General features: G+C 47.4%; 1 long non-coding RNA gene across 2 annotated transcripts in view; it reads right to left on the reverse strand.

The window, feature by feature from the left end:
- Positions 1-18964, reverse strand: part of LOC138491478 (uncharacterized) — a 117130-nt gene extending 98166 nt beyond the window's left edge. Inside the window, exons 1-4 of one of the 2 annotated variants that reach the window (XR_011276020.1) lie at positions 18840-18964; positions 18641-18749; positions 15002-15103; positions 3411-4812 (exon numbers count right to left, since the gene is read on the reverse strand). This is a non-coding gene — a long non-coding RNA (uncharacterized lncRNA). Of the gene's footprint in view, positions 1-3410; positions 4813-15001; positions 15104-18640; positions 18750-18839 lie in introns of those variants that run through there. The other variant, XR_011276019.1, reaches the window with a different exon arrangement.
- Positions 18965-19210: the final 246 nt, after the last annotated feature.

A 19210-nucleotide genomic window follows, 5' to 3' on the forward strand; every position in this document is an offset into this window, starting at 1 on the left:
TTACCATTGCATTTCTACCGTTTTTGGCCGCACCACCAAACTCATAATGTGGTTCCTAGGATGAAATGTCAGTACTGCTACTCCTGCTGCTAGTCATCCAATCTCATCAGGCAGAGGTATCATGGAAGACAGTTTGCATGGGGGAAAAACAGCAGCAGTGCATTTCACTTCAGACAAGCTGTGGCAGTGCCAGTCATGGGCTTACAGATACCCTCCCAAAATGTCGAGTAAAGTATGTTAAACTTGCCTGAGCAGGGTCGTCGGAACATGCCCCATGCCTTATCCTGCAGCCTACAGACTCTGTGCTCAGAGCTGAAGCATGCACCTCTGTCAGTGCTGAATGAAGTGTGGAGGAAGACTCCATTGTCTAACCAGCTTCAGCGTCTTTTATGTGTTCACGATTGGTAATTAGTAGTGCTATTGAGACATTTGCATTGTAAAGTGCCCCAATGCCTCCACATTTGGACGGAATACAGTAAACCTTTTATTTAAAGTGAAACGCACGGGTATTACTGACAAACCAATACTACATTCACCCTGTCACAATGCTCCTGTCAGAAATGGTAATGCAGGTTAAATACACTGGGTCTCATACCGAGTTGGGCGCAAAGGGATTACCAGCACTGGTAAGGAAACCGGTGCTGGTAAACCCTTTGCGCCCTATTCTGAGTTCCCTTAGCGGGTCCCTTCCTTAACGCCTGGTCTGACAAATAGTGCCATGACTACCTCCATACTCGGAATGAGGGCCACTGTCAAAAGCCTGAATATTTCTCTGTTCATTGTCCACTTGTAAATCAGAAAGGACTGTGGCATGGAGGAACGTTTTTTAAGTATGTTTGCCCATGCTTTATTATAGCCATGTGTACAAGGTGTGCATAGCCATATTCTTTAACGGACCCTTGTATGTGGTGTCTGAAAACAGAGGGAAGTGGTGGAATCTCCTCGTCGGCCATTAACGTCTGACTACTTAAAATGCTTCGATAAAAGCATTCGACTAAATACGAAATTACATTTTTTGTTTTAAACTTGTTGGATTTATCGGTTCAAATATAGGGCCCAATTCACAGAAAAGTGTGCATGGAACCCGCAAAGTCTCTGTGCTGAAAAAACAACTTTGTGCGTCACTACGCGCAAAGCCCTCAAAGCGTGCTCTATGTTCATGGAATCCAAATCGCAAAGCAACCCAATCCTGAAAGAAAACGGAGCTGCGCGAGGAACGCCCATAGCACGCCTCCACACAAACCAAAAACATAGTCATAGACCAACCTTTGCGCAAACATCTGCGTCCACCTCTGACCCACTATCCAGCACCCCAGCAACACTGCACGTAGTCCCAAGTAAGTACCGGCTGCACCCCAGCAAAACTGCGCAAGGTGCGCCGTAAGTAATGGCCGCACCGCAGTGAATCTGTGCAAGTTCCCCCGTAACTAATGGCTGCACCCCAGCAAAACTGCACAAAGCCCCCTGTAAGTAAAGGCTGCACCCCTACAATCTGCACAAGGTACCCATAATTAAAAGTAAAGGTTGCACCCCCATAGAAACTGTGCAAAGGTCCCCCATAACTAACGGCTGTACCCCAGTTAATCTGTGTGAGGTCCCCAGTAAGTAAAGACTGTAACCCAGCAAAACTGCACAAGGTCCCCCTTAAGTAACGTCTGCAACCCTGCAAATCTGCGTGAGGTCCCCCGTAAGTAAAGGCTGCACACCAGAAAATCTGTGCAAGGTCTTACGTATGTAAATGCTGCTCCCCTATGAAACGGCAGACTGTCCCCCCTACTCCCAAGGCAACCAAACTGCTGCATATACCCCTACTGCACAGCAGCCCCATCAAGCCCAGACACCAGCCACCAACCCCCCTCACCTCTGACCCTACTCCCAGGTAGCCCCTCAACACTAACCGTAGACAAACCCTCAGGACTGGACACCACCCACCAGCCCCCTCATCTCTGACCCTACCCCCAGCTAGCTCCTCAGGACCTGACACCACCTAGCAGCCCCTCACCTCTGACACCACCCCAGACAGCCCCTCAGGACCTGACACCACCCACCAGCCACCAGCCACCTTCACCTCTGTCACTACCCCCAGGCCGCCCCTCAGGACCAGACACCAACCACCAGCCCCCTCATCTCTGCCACCACCCGCAGGCAGCCTCTCAAGACCTGACAACATACACCAGCCCCCTCACCTCCAACACTACCCCCAGGCAGCCCCTCAGGACCTAACACTACCCACCAGCCCCCTCATCTCTGCCACTACCCCCAGACAGCGTCTCAGGACTGGACAACATACACCAGCCCCCTCACCTCTGACACTACCCCCAGGCAGCCCCTCATGAACTGACATCACCCACCACTCCCCGTCATCTCTGACACTACCCCCAGGCAGCCCCTCAGGACCTGCCACCACCCAACAGCGCCCCTCACCTCCAAAACTACCCCAGAGAGCCCCTTAGGACCTGACACCACCCACCCACCCTCTCACCCCAGACACCACCCTCAGGCAGCCCCTCAGGACCTGACACCATCCACCAGCCCCCCTCACCTCTGACACTACCCCAGCCTGGCCATGCCATAGTATGCCCCTACCAGTCCAAAGTTGACCAACAACTTACCACCCCACTGGCCTGCCTCCAACATGAAGCACACCAGCCATATATCCATCCCTAGCATGAACAACTGGGGGCACTGCTGCAGAATACATGTCCGTAGCTCATCACACGACTCCATGGTACATTACACTCAGTTACACAGCAACAGGACAGCAGAATGTAGTACCAGCGACACTATGAATGCACCATGTACATGTGACATAGTAAAGCATTGTAGTGCAATGTGACATATCATTGTGCCCATGTGCCATTGCAATGACCTCAAAGTTCTGTAGGTGAATGACCTTGGAGCACACAAGTCCAAGACATTAATGATAGGACAATTATATGTAATGTGTGTGTGCATAGTAGCCTGTAAAAATCAATGAATTAAGGGATTCAGGTAGGAAGGCATAGCTGTCAAAGTCCCTGCAAGTAGGATAAGTAGAACAGGCATTGGTTTTGGTGATGTTAAGGCTGTCTGAGAGTGTGTGAGCCAAGGAGCTGGATGATCTAAACATCCAGACTTAACACATTCATCATGTGAAGATGTAGAATTTGAGTGGAAGATGTGCAGCATGGCATGAGAGCATCTTTTCAGTGATAGCAGATAGGTGCAGGTGGGTGCCTACGCATTGGGAGGGATACACATACCGAATAGCGACTGCACAAGTGATGAGTGTATTCCATACATCCACAGTGATGCCCCCAACCCACGTGGCAGTCACAGAAGAAGTGCATTCCTAAACCATAGTAAGCCAAATTCAAAACATAAACAAAGATACAGAAACACGTGTGATCAATAAACAGCATTTTGCATTGAACATATGTACACTACAATAAGCTTTGTGGAAGGGGGAAATGTCCAAAGATCAAAAATGAAGAAAACAAAAATCAAATAAGAAAATCCACACAAAGAACTATTTACACTGGCAGCAGGCTCAATTGTCCCTCCATGCCTTCTTTAGGGCAGAGTTCCATTCCTCGTCCTTGGCATGGAGGCAGGCCTCCGTTCTTACCAAGGTGGCTTGCAGGCCCCCTAGCAAGCCTCCTCCAGGATTGCAACCTGTCTCAAAGTACGCCTTTCCACCTATTCTGCCCTGGCCCTTGCAACCCTTTCCTCTCTAGCCCGCTGCCTCCCCGTCATCTGCTGACTGCGAAACTCCATCATTACGCACACCATATCCCAGAGTCTCCTCCGTTCCTCCTGTCAGATGTCACCACTGTCCTGGATCACTTGTCTCCTCGATGACACATGGCCCTTTATTGATTGCCTCTGGACACTCCTCATCTGCTGCTGCACCTAGCTAATAGTAGGGTGCAGAGGTACCCCCGTCATCTGGATGTCCCACGTCAGTGGGGTACAGTGTCAGTACTGTCCTGAGGTGTCAGCTGTCCCACTGCTGCCTGTCCCTGTGTAGGTGCCTCGACAGGCACAGTGACCACCTCTTCTGCAGTACCTGGGACTTACACCAGAGGCCGGGATGTGCTCACCACCAGATTAGGTGGTGTGGGTGTTATTGGCATAGAGGTGGCCTTGATGGTAACTGGCAAGGAAGGCTCCTGGAGGACGACAGCACAAAGAGACCACTTGAGAGTGGTTCACATGATACCTGGCAGAGGTACAGGCAAATCGAATTGTGATATTGTGACGGCCCCTCACAAGTGACTGTTACAGCATCACAAATCATGCCTATCCGCCTTGTCAGACCAGCCAGCAGGAAGCACACCAACTTTGGGCTGGTCTCTTCTGGCATAGGGGGGGCTTGGTATGGGTGGGGGCATCCACAACTGTTGCCATTGCCTCAGCAGATGGACCAGGGACAGAAGGTTGTATAGCTCCCTCTGCAGTGCACTGCACATCCTTGTGTCCTTGGCCCAGGGGTGCAGCCTGAACACCCTCCTGGATGCCCCCTCCAGACCCACTGTGCTGGCCTTCATTGCCTCCTCCTCCACAACCTCCTCCATCTCCCTGGAAGCTTCCAGAGAGTGTTCCTGCCTCGATAGCCCTTCTGTACCCGCACTCTAGCCCACATCCACTGAGTAACCCACCACATCCACCTCCTGGGACGTACCCCCATCAGCTTTGCCTGATGTTCCAACTCTCCCTCAGATGAGGTGGTGGCAATGGTGACTGGCCGGGATGTGCACTTTGGTCTGGTGGCCCAGTCCCTGCCCTTCTGCTCCAGAGCGATGCCTCTATCCTATTCATAAGCTGCAGCAACTGTGGAAAATGGGACAAAGAACATTGACATCAGTTATTGTTGTCAATGCATGTGTGGCATACACAACATTAACATCACCAATCATGCAGCATGTTGCAACCAGACAGAAACTGACACACACACACAACACACACACATACACATGGATGTGCCCATGCAAACTGCATGTCTACAGCCGCATGAGTGTTGTGTTAAGGATGAATCACAGTCATGACACACACTAATGTCAACACAGCAAATTGTAATGTTGTCACAAACACATCACCAAAAACATGCAACGCCGCCATACCATTGACCAACCAACATTAGTATTACATGCAGCCAGGGGCATGGGAACTGCACCGGGGCACCTGCCCACACAAACACAGTAACCAACATGCATCTTTGACAGCCTGACCTGCAAGCAGGAATCATGTACCAGCATACATATCTGGGAATCAATTGATCATGATTTGTGGCCCAGCCTACACATATTGCATGTACACACTTACGCTTGTGCTCCAAATGCAGTGGGATGACACGTCAAATCCCTGTTCCTGAGATGTCATTGCAGCAACTTGATAGACATCCATGTACATGTGTCACTCTCAGCAGATGTGTCTGCATGGATGCACTTGCAGGTGTGCCACACAGGGAGGTGTCCATCATGCACTCCCCTAACATGCCCAAAACATAGCATCCCCACACCCATACTGTGCCTGCACTTGGTCCATGATCTCATGCAGAATATTCTTCAGTCCAAGAAGTCACTGAGGAAAAAGTCAGCTAATACCAATTAATATGCCAGTATACAATGTCTGACACCACATATGCCCAGAATTGGCATGAGGCAGCATGTGTAAAAGCAAAAGAAATATCGAGGTTGAGTACCACAAAGGAAATACACCAAACACGGGCTATAAAGATTCACAGATCTTTCATTCTGCGCAGTTCACAAAGAAACATAGATACAGATAGATATCTGGTTCTCAACACCCTGCAATGAGTACCAGCCCGTAAAAGAGAGGAGAGAGAGTGCTGGACATCTAAAACATTCGTACTTTTATGCAGTTTTCATAAATATAGTGCAGCCCCTCTACATGTTAATAAGTTGTGGTCTAGAGTTCGTGCTTAGTTCACATACAGCTTATACAATAATATGCAGATGGATTACATGAGTTTGCATTTCCATCAAGTTACAATGGTGATGTACATTCTCGGATCCCGCGGTAAGCCTTAGTCTATATCCCTTCACAATGCAGTTCGGCCTGTGTCCATGCTTGAGATTTACTCTGCATTGTCCTAACGTTTAAACAGGGATGAATCATATGTGCGCAGACAATACACAGATGGCAGTTCATACGGAGCACACAGTCTCTTTACCCAGTCTAAACAGTCGGTTCTCGAACAGCCTAAACATTAACAGAACTCAAAGGTCGGGAGGCTTGGTTGCAAGTTGAGAACACAGTCCACCATTTTAGAGCAGAGAATCATACAAACAGAAATCAAAATGGCGGATGACTCTAAAATGGCGGCGAAATCGACCCAAAATCGGAACTTTGCAACGCGGTTTTCCCCATAGAGCAACTAGGCTTAGGCCAATATAAATCAAAAGGAGGCACTATATGATTTGCGTTTAACACATGTTGCTACCCATCTACACTCAAGCTGCATACAGAATGGGGCATCTCTAAACACCACTTTCCTCTTTCGAATGGCTACGATCTTTGAGGTTGTCCCATTGTATCTGAACCGTCTTCATCGAAAGGTCTGCCATTAACCCTTTGCGTTGTTGGACCGCCTTTATGTCGTCCCAGATCTGTTGGTGTGCATCAATACCCAGCTGTGTTGCTGGATTGAAGAGGGCATCATAGGCACCTAGCACCCAATCGACCAGGATGCCAACTTCCAGTGGTGGTGAAGTTGGCAGCCTTCTGCCTCGCTGGCATGGTGGTACTGCACACTTACAAGGAGGTTGATGGTCAGGACATGGCACACCCCGAGACAGGTATTGCTTTGCTGGGTCCTGGACAGGTGCTCTGGAGCTGAGATGGTGTTGGCAGGGAGAGGTGTAAATCCCAAACACAGAAGAGGTGGTCACAGGCCCAACACAGGAGTACAGGCAATAGCAGGACAGCTGGCACTCCGAGACAGTGCTGGTAGCAAGCATGCCCTCACACACAAGCAGGCAACAGCAGATAAGGAGTGCCAATGCAGGAGCCAGAGGAGGCAAACGCAACAGCTAGGGTGCAGGAGGAACTGTGTGTCTCTCATCCATAGCAGCTGAAAACAGAGTAAAGGCCCTTAATGCTTAAGTTACATCCTATTTGCTGCACACAGCACACCTACGCAGCATGCCTACATCGCTCACGGCAATTGCGGTGTAATTTAAGGTGCGGGATGTACATCACTGCCTGTGCGTACAAAGGTATGAGATGGACGAGTATCACACTTATTCTCTTTTGGAGTGCGTATTGCATGCCACTTTTTTCTCCTTCCATAAAGCTTTTTGGGCATCACAATTGTTTTCATTTGGGATGCCTCTGCGTATCGTGTACTGCTTTTCTCACCTTTCAGAACCTTTCCGGGGTATCGCATACACACTTTTTCTCTTTTGTGGTGCCTCTGCTTATCACATACGCATATTTGTGATCTTGCGGCACATTGGAGCCTTGCTGGACCACACATTTATGTTGTACATTGCGTAGACTGTTCCCTTCCTCATATTGCCTAGAACAATATCTTGGTGTGCCTTCCATTTATCCATTACATCTGCAACATGAGTGGAAAGGCCCTAAATGAGAAAGGGAGTAGACAGGGCTGGGGACATGGTCGGGACACATCTGCCCCAGCAGGGCGTGGTGGGTCTCTGGCCACAGGTGACTTGGCACCTGGACCTCGACATGGTCGCAGCCAGACAGGTGAAGCAGCACCTAGTGCCAGTAGGTCCAAGAAGGGACATCGTACAGAGCAGGAAGAGGATCCAACCAAGACATGGCACAGGAGAAGGGTCCACAGAAGAAGAGGCACTTCACTGATGAGGAGCTCCAGATCAACGTTGACTATGTAGACGATAACCATGTTCCCATATATATAGGAGCATGTTTACATCAGCACAAAGAATGGTGCATTGGCGGCATGTCACAGACCTCATCAATGCCTTAGGTGTGGAGACTCACACTGCTGAACAGGTCCAGAAGTGGTGGAATTATCTCACATGGAGGACCAAGAATAAGCTCAGTGTCAACCTGGCCTCTGCACTGGCCACTGGGGGGGCGGGGCACCAGAGAAGGAGGAGCTGACTCCAATTGAAAAATCCACGAGTAAACTCATGAGCATTTAGCAGGTGCAAGGTGTGGGAGGTATGGAGACCCTTGAGTACACATCTGGTAAGTGGAATGTGTGTGCATCGTATGTGTGGACAATCATGGTTGACCTAGCCCATGTTAGTGTGACTGTTCACATTGCTGCCTGCTGGCCTACAGAGCAGTGCCTGTACTTGCATGCAGGGTTTCAATTTTCGAATCATATGCAAATTTCAACACCCCATTTATTACACCCTTAACAGGCACACATCACCCAGAGGGCACACCTCTGTGTCACACCAAACAATGCCCCATCCACATGTATCATTCTTTTCCATATTATCGGGGCCTGTCTTATTGCATTGTACATCAGGTACATGCAACATGCGTCCACCACACACATCATTTGCTGCAGAGTTTCTTGTTTGTATAGTCACCTACTCTTTCGAAATGACTTGTCAGGATGCATGTCAGAGCTTTCTGCAATGGCCCTAGGTGTTGTGAGCAGCCTGCCAGGGGAATCAGTTCCCACAGACCACTGCCCTGTGTAGCAGGCATTGTGAAGATGCATCTTGACTTCTGTACTGCCAGTGTCCACACTACATAAAACATGGTGAATAATTGCTGATGGTGGATAATGATGGCAACGTGGGCAGTCAGGTATACTCCAATAGAAATGCCTATAGACAGCGCATGCAAAAGTTTAGGGGCATGAATAATGCCAATGAGTGTGCTGTCTGCATTGCATTGCATGTCATGAAGGTTCATGGTCGATTTACAAATGTGTTCATGCAGTTCAAAATAGAACGACCTGTCTGACACGATAGACCTGTATGGGTCCATTAGTCGATGCATGACAGAAACATGCTTTCTCCCTTGCATCATTGTGTCTGCCACTTTAGTACGTCTATGTGTCCATTAACGGCAAGGACTGGACCAGGGGTGGGGGTGGTGCTGCATGTGAACAAATGCCATATATCTGTGGCGTACAGCTCACAGTGTGCCAAGTCATGATGTCAGATGTATGGGAATCCTGCCATTTTGTGTATGTCTGTTATTCGATGCACATGTGCATGTTTGTGAGCACACACATGACTCCAAATGTCAATCTCTATCCATGTGGAGGTGATGATGCAGCGCATACAGAGGGGGGGATGAAGAAGAGGTACTTGTACATAATTCCACCAGTGGAGGCAGTTGTGTGCTGCACCATGAACATCCTGCCATTATCAGTCGTGTTCAGGACTCTTTGCACTCCACTAACTCAGCTGATTCGGATGCAGAACCAGAAGTGGAGGACTCACTGAGGCAGAAGGTGAGTGGCCCAACAAGCAGATGGTGCTGTTGGGTTTGCGGTGGTGCAGCTGGCTTCACAAGGAAAGTCAGTAGTGGGCCCCACATCTCCAGTGGTTACTGTTGCAAGGCCACACTCCCATGAGTTAGTGTCATGTTCTGGTTCTGATGTCCAATTGAGGGATGCAGACCTGCAGCCAATGACAGGGGCACCGCTGAAACGGGACTTGTCCCTTGCCTCATGCCGCTGTGGGCCCCGCACATGTGGTGGATGTGTGCAGGCTGGAGAGACAGTGTGGGAGCAAAAAATGTAGAGTACCGCCATCTGGCATGGCAATGTTTTGGATAAAATTGCAGAGGGTGTTAATCGACTGCCCAAGAACACGACCCCACCAGCGGCCCAGGATGCACAAAGGATGCAGATCATGTGGTCCCCAAGCCGCTCCCACAGACTTGGCGAGGAGGCCAAAATCAAGGGCCGACGGGCTGATCTGAGGTGTCTGCAGGAGTCTCTTCATGCAGATGCTAAGGCACATAGAATGGCCCTGAGGCATGAGATGTCAGCATCTCATAGATCCAATCCATGTGAGATAGAGAGCTTGAGGACTACACTGCATTATGAACTCTCAGCCACAAGGACACAGCTCCCCAGCAACTTTATGCATCACAAGTGAGCGCACATACAGACTCTGTAGCCATTCATGCTGAAGCGCATTGTGACCTCACCGCAATTGTCATGGCTGACCCTGACCAGTGAAGACAAGACGTTGGCACTGAATCGATTGGATCCACCACCACAACCACCTGCAGATCAACCGCAGGATGGGAGGGCCAGCACTGTCATGATTCACGGAAGCTCCACCCTTGTTGCCAGGGAAGGCTTTTGATGGACAAGAACAACACACCCGAGCGTTGCTACTCTCTCAAGACAATGCTCCGTAAATTTGCATCAATCTAATCTAATTTCTCTTTCTATACCCTTGGTTGCAGTCCTGTATGACATACCCTCTCGTCTTTATCCTATCTAGCAGGGAAATCCATGTGTAGCGCTCCCCGATCCTCTAAGCATCACAGTAACATGGCATACCTTTGGCGCCTGCACAAATCTTTCTTCTACGAAAACTCAGAACTCAGAAAGCTTGCCGTGGTCTCAACCGCGTCCAAGTCTGTTGCAGAATCTCCGATTTTGTCATGTCTGGTACACACAAGAGAAATCCTTACACCTGATCTAGTAGGTAGGAAATTTCGACCAGCCGTAAAAACATCTGTTTCTCCCTATTTCTCTATCACCATTCGCAGGGCGTAAAGTCATTGCGGCTGATGCTGTTCCACAATACCTTTCTTTTCAGGGCTACGCACATACCCCTTCACAAAGGTAACTAGAGATGCACTGAATTCATATAAATTCATTCTTGGCGGGTTCCGGGCCCACACACTCCTCAAACCTCGTAACACATTCTTCTGTTCCCTGTAGCATTCCCGAAGCATTACCGTATTTCTCAGTAAAGAAGAGCCTCTCACTTTTTGCAACCCCTTGACAAGAAGGTATTAACCAATAGATATATTCCCTCTTTTCATTATCTCTCTTTTTCCTTGAACCTAGCTCAGCCCTTTTCTCACCCCTTTTCTTTCTATTCTGCTAGTAACAAGAGAAAATACCGGCAAACAGACTTGAAATTCTCAGAAACGCCTGACTACAGCAGGTAGACCAGTGAGGAACCCTTTATCGGGATGGATATATTCTTCTTATTTGTTAATACCCCTGTCCAGGATGGAGCCATTTTTTTTTCTCAATCCAAGATGGACTTTTTTTCTTCTTTTTTTTCTTCAGAGATGTTTTGTAACCCTCTTAAAGGAATTACGAGTGAATTCCTGGAGATACAGCCATGCACATTGGTGTCAACTGCCATTGTTTCATTGAGAACAACTGGATGACATGTGCAGGTAACAATGGGTTGATTAATGTTTTCCACACATGTGCTATATGCATGATTGGCTAGCATCGCTGGTGACATACTATCTCCCATGTTGTTGCATTGATCCTGATTCATCCAGTAATTGCACTTCATGGGAGGTCCGCCCTGCACCCGTTCACCTCCTTGGTCCACCTCCATAGCCCGCATGCCCTGTACCAGGCACTGGCCCTCCTTTCTCAAATGTGTAGGTACAGTTTCCGGTGGAGTTGATGATGGAATCACATCAGGGCAGCTCTGTCAGTAGGTAAGAATAAGCATTGTCTCTATTGTTATATCTGTATTAATGGTCACCACGATCTTTGCATGCATTCACACACATTTACTTTCTGGGGGTGTTATCAGTGAGTCACGGTAAATGTCAGTGCAGATGTGGGTCTGTCCACATGCATGTGTAGGTATGTGCCCTTTCACATCAATGTAAGTGCACTGTTGCAGATGTTGCACTTCCACCATTGAATGCAAACATTATGGTAATAAGCAGCACTTATCACACTTGAGCCATGTGCAGTATTTGCCATGCTCCGGATCTACATATTCATTCTGGTCCTACATTCTCTGTGTATCTGGACCATTCAACACTTGCCTCAATGACCATTATGTTGTCTTCTTACTGCCACCCTTCTCCTCCTCCTTCCCATGTGTCCTACATGACCCTGCAGGTGTACTCCCTGTATACACTACTCTTTGACCTGTGCCAGTGCCCACTCCACTCCCTTATCCGCTCACATGACCTGCCCTGCTACAATTCCACATCTAAAACACACATTCATTGTCAGGTCTACACAACCTCAGCTACACCGCTTCATGGCCTTGCATCTTGTGACACAGATCTGGGCATTTGTCAACATTGACTCCACAGGACAGGCTTGTCCCACTTGCATTTAAGGTTGTACAACTATGCATGTGTGTACCCCTGACAGACTTTACCTGTGTACCCAAATCAGGTCACTTGTTGTTCATGGTTCTTTTAAGTATGCTCTCTGTGCCAGGTTGCATTGCATGACTTATTTTTCCAATACTTGTTCAAATCCTGCACTGTGAGTGACTGCACGGTATGTTTGCACATGTATGTGGTACATCGTCCACTCTCATCACCTCCTGTTCATCTGTTGTCCCTGTAGGTGTTCCAGGTACACCCAGTGAACCCTGCACACTTTCTGGGACTTTCTCTTCCACGGTGTGTGGTCTGTTGGGGGGGGGGGGGGTGAGTGTACAGTTTCCTATTGTCCTCATGTCCATTTACAATGGTGTCCAACAGGGGCAGGGTTGGTGATTGGTGCAGGGTAGGGTAGGGTGTGGGGTTCTGGTTGACAGCACTTATTTGTAGGGTTGTTGTGGACATGGGTCTCTTTCTGGTTTGCATGGCATGGTGGGTTGTGTCCTTCCCAGCCACCAACATGTGCTACTTTTCCATCTATGTGCCGTCCAGGCTCTCTGGCCATGCTGCTTTTTTTCATATGTTCTTGTCTCTGTCCTCCTCTCTCGCCCACCTCTCTCTGCCCTCACCCACTGTAAAGTCCAACAAATATCTCCTAATATCCCCACCAGCCAGTCTCCTCCTTGCACTGCAATTCCCCTATCCTTCTCTCTCTCTCCACTTCACTGCTATACAAACCAAGGAGGAGGATGAAGGCCCCAGAGAGGTGGAAAAGTAGGGAGGCAACAGGGCAGCCAGAGAAGAAGTAGTGAAAGCCAAAGAGGTGGCAAACTGTGGAGGCAGAGGAGCCGGAGTTGGGAAAGAAGGAACAGCAGGAGAAGAAAGGAAATTGAAGAGGCGCAGGAAGCGTCTATCAAAAAGGAGGAGGTTGACCTGAGGGCCTTGGACCAAGATAGTGCCATTTAGGTAAACATTAATAATGGTCTTAGAGGAGTGGAAGGGGGCTAGGAGGGCCTCCCACCGGGTGCCTCCATTAATGGGAGAGGAGGAAAAAGGAGAGAGCACAGAGACCATATGTGGAGTCCATAGGTCTGGTGAAGGAACTTCAAAGAGGATGTCGGTGAGGGTCTGTCTGGAGGAAGCGCTGGTGTAGGTATCGGTGAAAAGGAGGCCTGGGTTGGAGACTAGGATATCCCTTTTGAACTTCTTCCTACCAGTCTTAGTAAGAAGGACAGGATAGTCAATAGAGAATGCAGTGAGAGTAGATAGGAGAGACAGAGAGCATCATAGTGGATGCAGAGGGAGGGGAGAGGGGAGACAGGAGGGAGAGGGGGAGTGAGGGGTGGGGAAACAAGGTATGGGAGTAGACACTAGGGATGGGCAAAAGAAGAGGGGTGAAAGCAGACAAGAACAAGACAAGAACAAGTTAATTTTAATTCACGATGGGCTTGATGAGACGAAAAAGAAGAGCAGCCATGTAGCTGTGCTTAACAAACCAGTTAACAGAGTAAGAACGAGGGAACTGGAAAGAAAAAAGGAACACAACAGGGGTGGTGGTACGATGTGAGGAAACTACCAGGAAGGGCGGGGGCTAAGTTACTGAACAATGATCGAGGGAACCTAAAGGCAGAGAGTGAAAAACATACATCAGTAGGCAGTACAAGTATACAGCAGTCAAAGACAGAAGACACAAGCACAGAGCAGTCAAGCAACTAGGTGACTAGAAGAAGAAAAGCAGCAGCACACAGAGTAGAAACAAAGGGGGAAGGGAAGGGGCTGTGAAGGAGGAAAAGGGACAGGGAGGAAGAGGTTAAAGGCTCGCAGAAGGAGCAGGGATGCGCAGAGAACGCTTAGGCGTGAGCATAACCAAGGATGGAATGGGCGTGGAGTACGCGTGATCAAGGATTGAGAGAGAACCACACAAGCAGAGGACACGCAGGCGCAAGCATAGCCAAGGATGGAAGGGGTGTAGAGCACACTTGTTCAAGGATTGCGAGTGAACCACATGGGCAGCAGATGTGCAGGCACGAATGCAGCCAAGGCTGGAAGGGGCACGGAGCACACATGATCAAGGAATGTGAGGGAACCATGTGGGCAAATGATGTGCAGGCGCATTCAAAGCCAAGGATGAAGGGACACAGAGCACACACGATCAAGGATTGCGAGTGAACCACACAGGCAGAGTACGCGCATGTGCAAATGCAGCCAAGGACGGCAGGGGCGTGGAGCACATGTGATCGATGAATGCGAGGGAACCACATGGGCAGAGGATGCACAGGTACGAGCGAAGCCAAGGATGGAAGGGGCATGGAGCACACGCGATCAAGTATTGTGAGTGAACTATGCAGGCAGAGGAGGCGCAGATGCGAACGTAGCCAAGGATGGAAGGGGCACGGAGCACACAGGCTCAAGGAATTTGAGGGAACCAAACAGGCAAGGGATGTGCGGGCACCATTGTAAACATGATGGTAGGGGCTTGGGAGCATGCAATCAAGGATTGCAAGAGAACCGTGTGGGCAGAGGACAAGCAGGTGTGAATGCAGCCAAGGATGGGAGGCACGAGGGAGTGCAATGCAATGAAAGAGTGTGATGGATCCACGGGGATGGGAGCAAGGGTAACACATGACAGAATCAATCACGGAAGGGGGCGCACCCATCCTAGGGGCACGGCAGAGTTACAAGTCTCAGGGGGTGGGGGGCTCAAGTCAGGGGAGAAGGGCACAGGTCAGAGGGGCTATGAACTCCCACATTTTCTTACCTGGCGGCTGCAGACAGGAGGGTGAGTTGTTCACACTCACTGTCTTTGCCACAGACCCATCCGCCGCCAAACCCCTGCATCGCTCAACACCGCAGACTTGTTCTGTCAGGGTATAAACAGTGAAGGTAGTGAGTAAAGGCCTATGCATGCGCTCTGGACACTCTGCTTTAGTAATGGGATTGAGCTGCGCTGCAAATGTCAGGGCCAGGTACCCACTAAATGCCTAGCAAAATAGATAATTTGAACAGTGTGACACGCAGAATCACGCTCTTCCCAGATTCCAATCAGATATTCTAATACACAATGTCCAGTGTTTGAACTGCAGTAAGATTTAAGTAAAGTTTTAATGAAGTAATCCATGGAAAGTCAGCCGACACGTGTTTCGACTGAACATCGTTCTCAAGGCTGACATTAAGTGAACACAAGAAAAATGATTATGAAAAAAGAATACATGTGCAATTGGAAAGTAACAGTCGGATTTTGTAAATATATACACACATCAAATTAAAATATGTTGTCAATCACATACCCAATTTTTGGTGAATTTGGTTGTGGACACAGGGGCAGGTCAGAGACAAACAGAAGAAAGAAAACATAATGAGCAATGTTTTTGTTGCATATTGCATGTCCCTATTAATAAAAAGCTAAAATGACACCATACGGCATTGGGTGGGTTAGTGCAGCAATATAAAGTGACATGTCCCAAAACCTATGTGTGTCACATTTATTTGTACTATTAGAAGTATGTGATAGAGAAGCATTACTATAGCACCCAAATGTGTTGTTTAGGTGTGGTACATGCAATTCCGTGTGAAATTGAGCACAGAAATAATGCAGCTATGGATAGACGATGTGTAATGCAGGTGGTGTCATTCACGACCTATTCCATATGTTAACAGAAAAATAATTAAAACCAGCAAGTTAACAGTGTTGATATGCAAAAAACAATGTTGGTATTAGATTCACGCCAAAAAGAAAATTAAAATAACAAGGCCAAGTTAACATTGTCAATTTTAAACATTTCACATGAGTACATATTCAACAAAAATTGTTGTGGAAAACCATATTAGAAATAAAGTATGTACGTAAAGATGAATTGCATACCATACGTCAGGTTAAGAGGGAAGAGCAGAGGTTACGAAAGCGGTTGGGATGACATAGGAAAAAACAAAGAACATCACAATGAACACTAGTAAAAGGATTTTTGCTGAGCGCATACTTGCAAACCAATTTGGTGAACTGTGGGCCTTGTGATGGGCTAAGGCACTGGAACTGTCCCACATGCAAACCAAGCACCAGCTACCTCTGAGAGCATTGAGGTGAAACCAATAAGTTCTCCAAAAAATGAAAAACAGAAACACCAAGGTGCTGAGTGAAGTCGAATACTAGAGTAGTGCATTGGGCAATCAGTGAGGAAAATCAACCAGAAATCTGGATGGTGAGATGAGGCAGAAGAACTGACAATAAATGGACTACCAAAGAGAGGGAATACTCAGAGCGGGCAAAGGTCCGAAAAAGAAGGAAATTACAGTAAACCTTACCGTGCGCAACTATGGTAAATTAAATCAGAAGGAAATCCTATTTGGGAACAACAATACCGTCAAATATTGCGCTTGATTGAGTTGAGAGAAAAGTGAGTGATGAACAAAATAGAAGGACACATACCTAATGAAAGGTCACGTGTGGAACCAAGCAAGTCATACAAATGACACAGAGAGAACAATAAAGGCCGTGGTGGCTGATGCAGCTATATCGCCTGAAAATATCAAAGCAAAAGGCACTAGTGAAATGCAGAAAAGTCAGCACAAGGTGTTGGAGGCAGCGGTAACTAATAAGGGATGAACAGTCATAGAATGGAAAACTTACTCGTCTAATCGAGTGGTGCCGTTGTGTTACGGGACAGTCTCAGAAGCCGCCTATCCTAGTGGCGGGTGAAATACAGAAACTACCGCATACGTCACGGAAGTGAATTGAGCTGCATTGCTGATGCGTAACGTCGCGCGGATGACGTCAAAAGTAAACAATGCAGATCTGCGAGTGGAGAACTAATCTAATATCGATCATTGGCACAAGAAAGAATCACGTAGGTGCCTCCTGGGCGAAATAGGCTCATTATGAGACCAAAATGGGTAGAGCAAAATAAAATTGTAGAAGCCTGTGAGGGGAAATGCATTAGATAACTCTAAACACAAACGGAAGAAAGCTAATGTTAGGTAAGGTGCAAAACGGCCATGATAAAATAATTAAAAGGGAGTTGTAAGTCAATAAAATGTAAATATGATGAACAACCTGTATGAAGTGGCTGGTGCAAATAGCCCTGCTATGGTGCAGCCTTCAATAATACAAAGTGACGAAGCACTGGAGAACAATGAGATAGATGCTCGTAATGGTGCAAAAAATATAAGAGAAATGGAGAACCAATGAATGGTAGCGGTGCACAAGAACATACTGTGATAATCCTCAACAGTAATGAAGACGAACAAGCACTGGAAATTAATGGGATAGGTGCTGGTTCTTGGGCAAACAAGGGAACAGATCCCGGTGTGGGCCAAACAGGCCCCTACTGTGACTGAATCCGAAATGGGGTGAAATACATGTTATAGGTAATAATTACAACTGGAAAAGAACACCATGGAGGTAAGAAAGTGAAGAAATACAACCCATGTTACAGGAAGACATACATTTCATTATCCGAATTCAGACCTCGAGTGGTGCATTGTAACAGACAAATAGGTTTTGCTTCCATTTGTCGCAATTTAAGTAAGAGATTGCTGCCCCTTTTCCCCCGATGCGCTTTCATTAGTCCAATGTAGCGCAGATCAGAGATAAGATGCAGCTGATGTTGAAGTTGCCAATTAACGGCTTAGGGTGATTTGGGTTCAGACATCCTGAGACTAGTCAAATGTTCTCTAATTCGAACTCTTGGCGTATGGTGCTACCCACGTAGAGCTTGCCACAAACACAGATGAGGGCATACACTACGTGAGTCATTTTACAATTAATGAAATCCCGTATAACACTTATTTCTAATATGGTTTTCCAGACCAACTTTTGTTGAATATGTACTCAATTGAAATGTTTAAAATTGCCAATGTTAACTTGGCATTCTTATTTTAATTTTCCTTTTTGTGTAACTCTAATACCAACATTGTTTTTTGCATACCAACACTGTTAACTTGCTGGTTTTAATTATTTTTCTGTATTTATTATTTTGTGCAAATTATCCAGCCTTGAAGACGACCTGGGTGTCAAAACATGTGTTGGCTGTTCATGTTCTAATTAAAACATGTGATTATGATTGTATTTGCCTTAGTGTAATGGTGTAAAGCGCAATACCTGCCCATCTCTCTTTAACTCACTTTACAAGTGCCAACCGCGGTGGATCGGCTGGCGGGAGCTGGATTGCTGCTTGCACTACTTGATCAACTTATCATAATCAGTGATCACCAGCGCACAGAGATTGCGAATCCACAATCTCGCTTTACAATTCCAGATGTTAATAGTGGCATTGAACGGATACAGTATGAAATAAAGTGGGTTCTCACGAATGGGCATTAGTAAATCGGGAACTGGAATTAATTATAAAAAGAGTTAAATGTGGGCACATTAATTAGATAAGATTGGTATAGGAATGCTCACCCGTACGCGTATATGCAAAGGTACGTTGTATTCTAATGTCCCCCTGTGGGCGCAGGTTCGGTTCTGAGATCAACAATACTGTCCCCCAATGGACACACCGTGCAGCAGGCTGTTAAGTTAAACAACGTGTTTTAAGTCCTCAATTTGTAAATGGAAAAGGTAAGTAATGGATTCCTTTATTAACGGTTAGCACGTTTACCTGATTATATGGGCTCGATCCCTTCGGTTGTCAACAGTGTTCTAACTAACGCGAGCACTGTTCGGACATCATTATGTCTCAGCTTCCACTGACACGGCAAGTCGCCATTGGTCCAAGTGGAATGACTGTGCGCTTGCGCAGGGGAAACACTCTAGTCTCCTGTGCATGCGCAGGTTGAAAGAACGTGCAGTCTTCATAGTGCACATGCGCAATGCTGAAATTAAAGCGCATCCGTGTATCGTGCTTATCGGTATATGTACGTGAGTAATAAAATAAATGTGCTGTATGCAGAATGAAAATAGAAATATATAGTGAAAGTCACAATATTTGCTGCACAAACAGACCCATGCCTACTACAGCTTTGAGTGCGA

Source organism: Ambystoma mexicanum, chromosome 10 (assembly GCF_040938575.1).
Source record: "Ambystoma mexicanum isolate Mex_15411 chromosome 10, UKY_AmexF1_1, whole genome shotgun sequence".
Lineage (NCBI taxonomy): Eukaryota > Metazoa > Chordata > Amphibia > Caudata > Ambystomatidae > Ambystoma > Ambystoma mexicanum.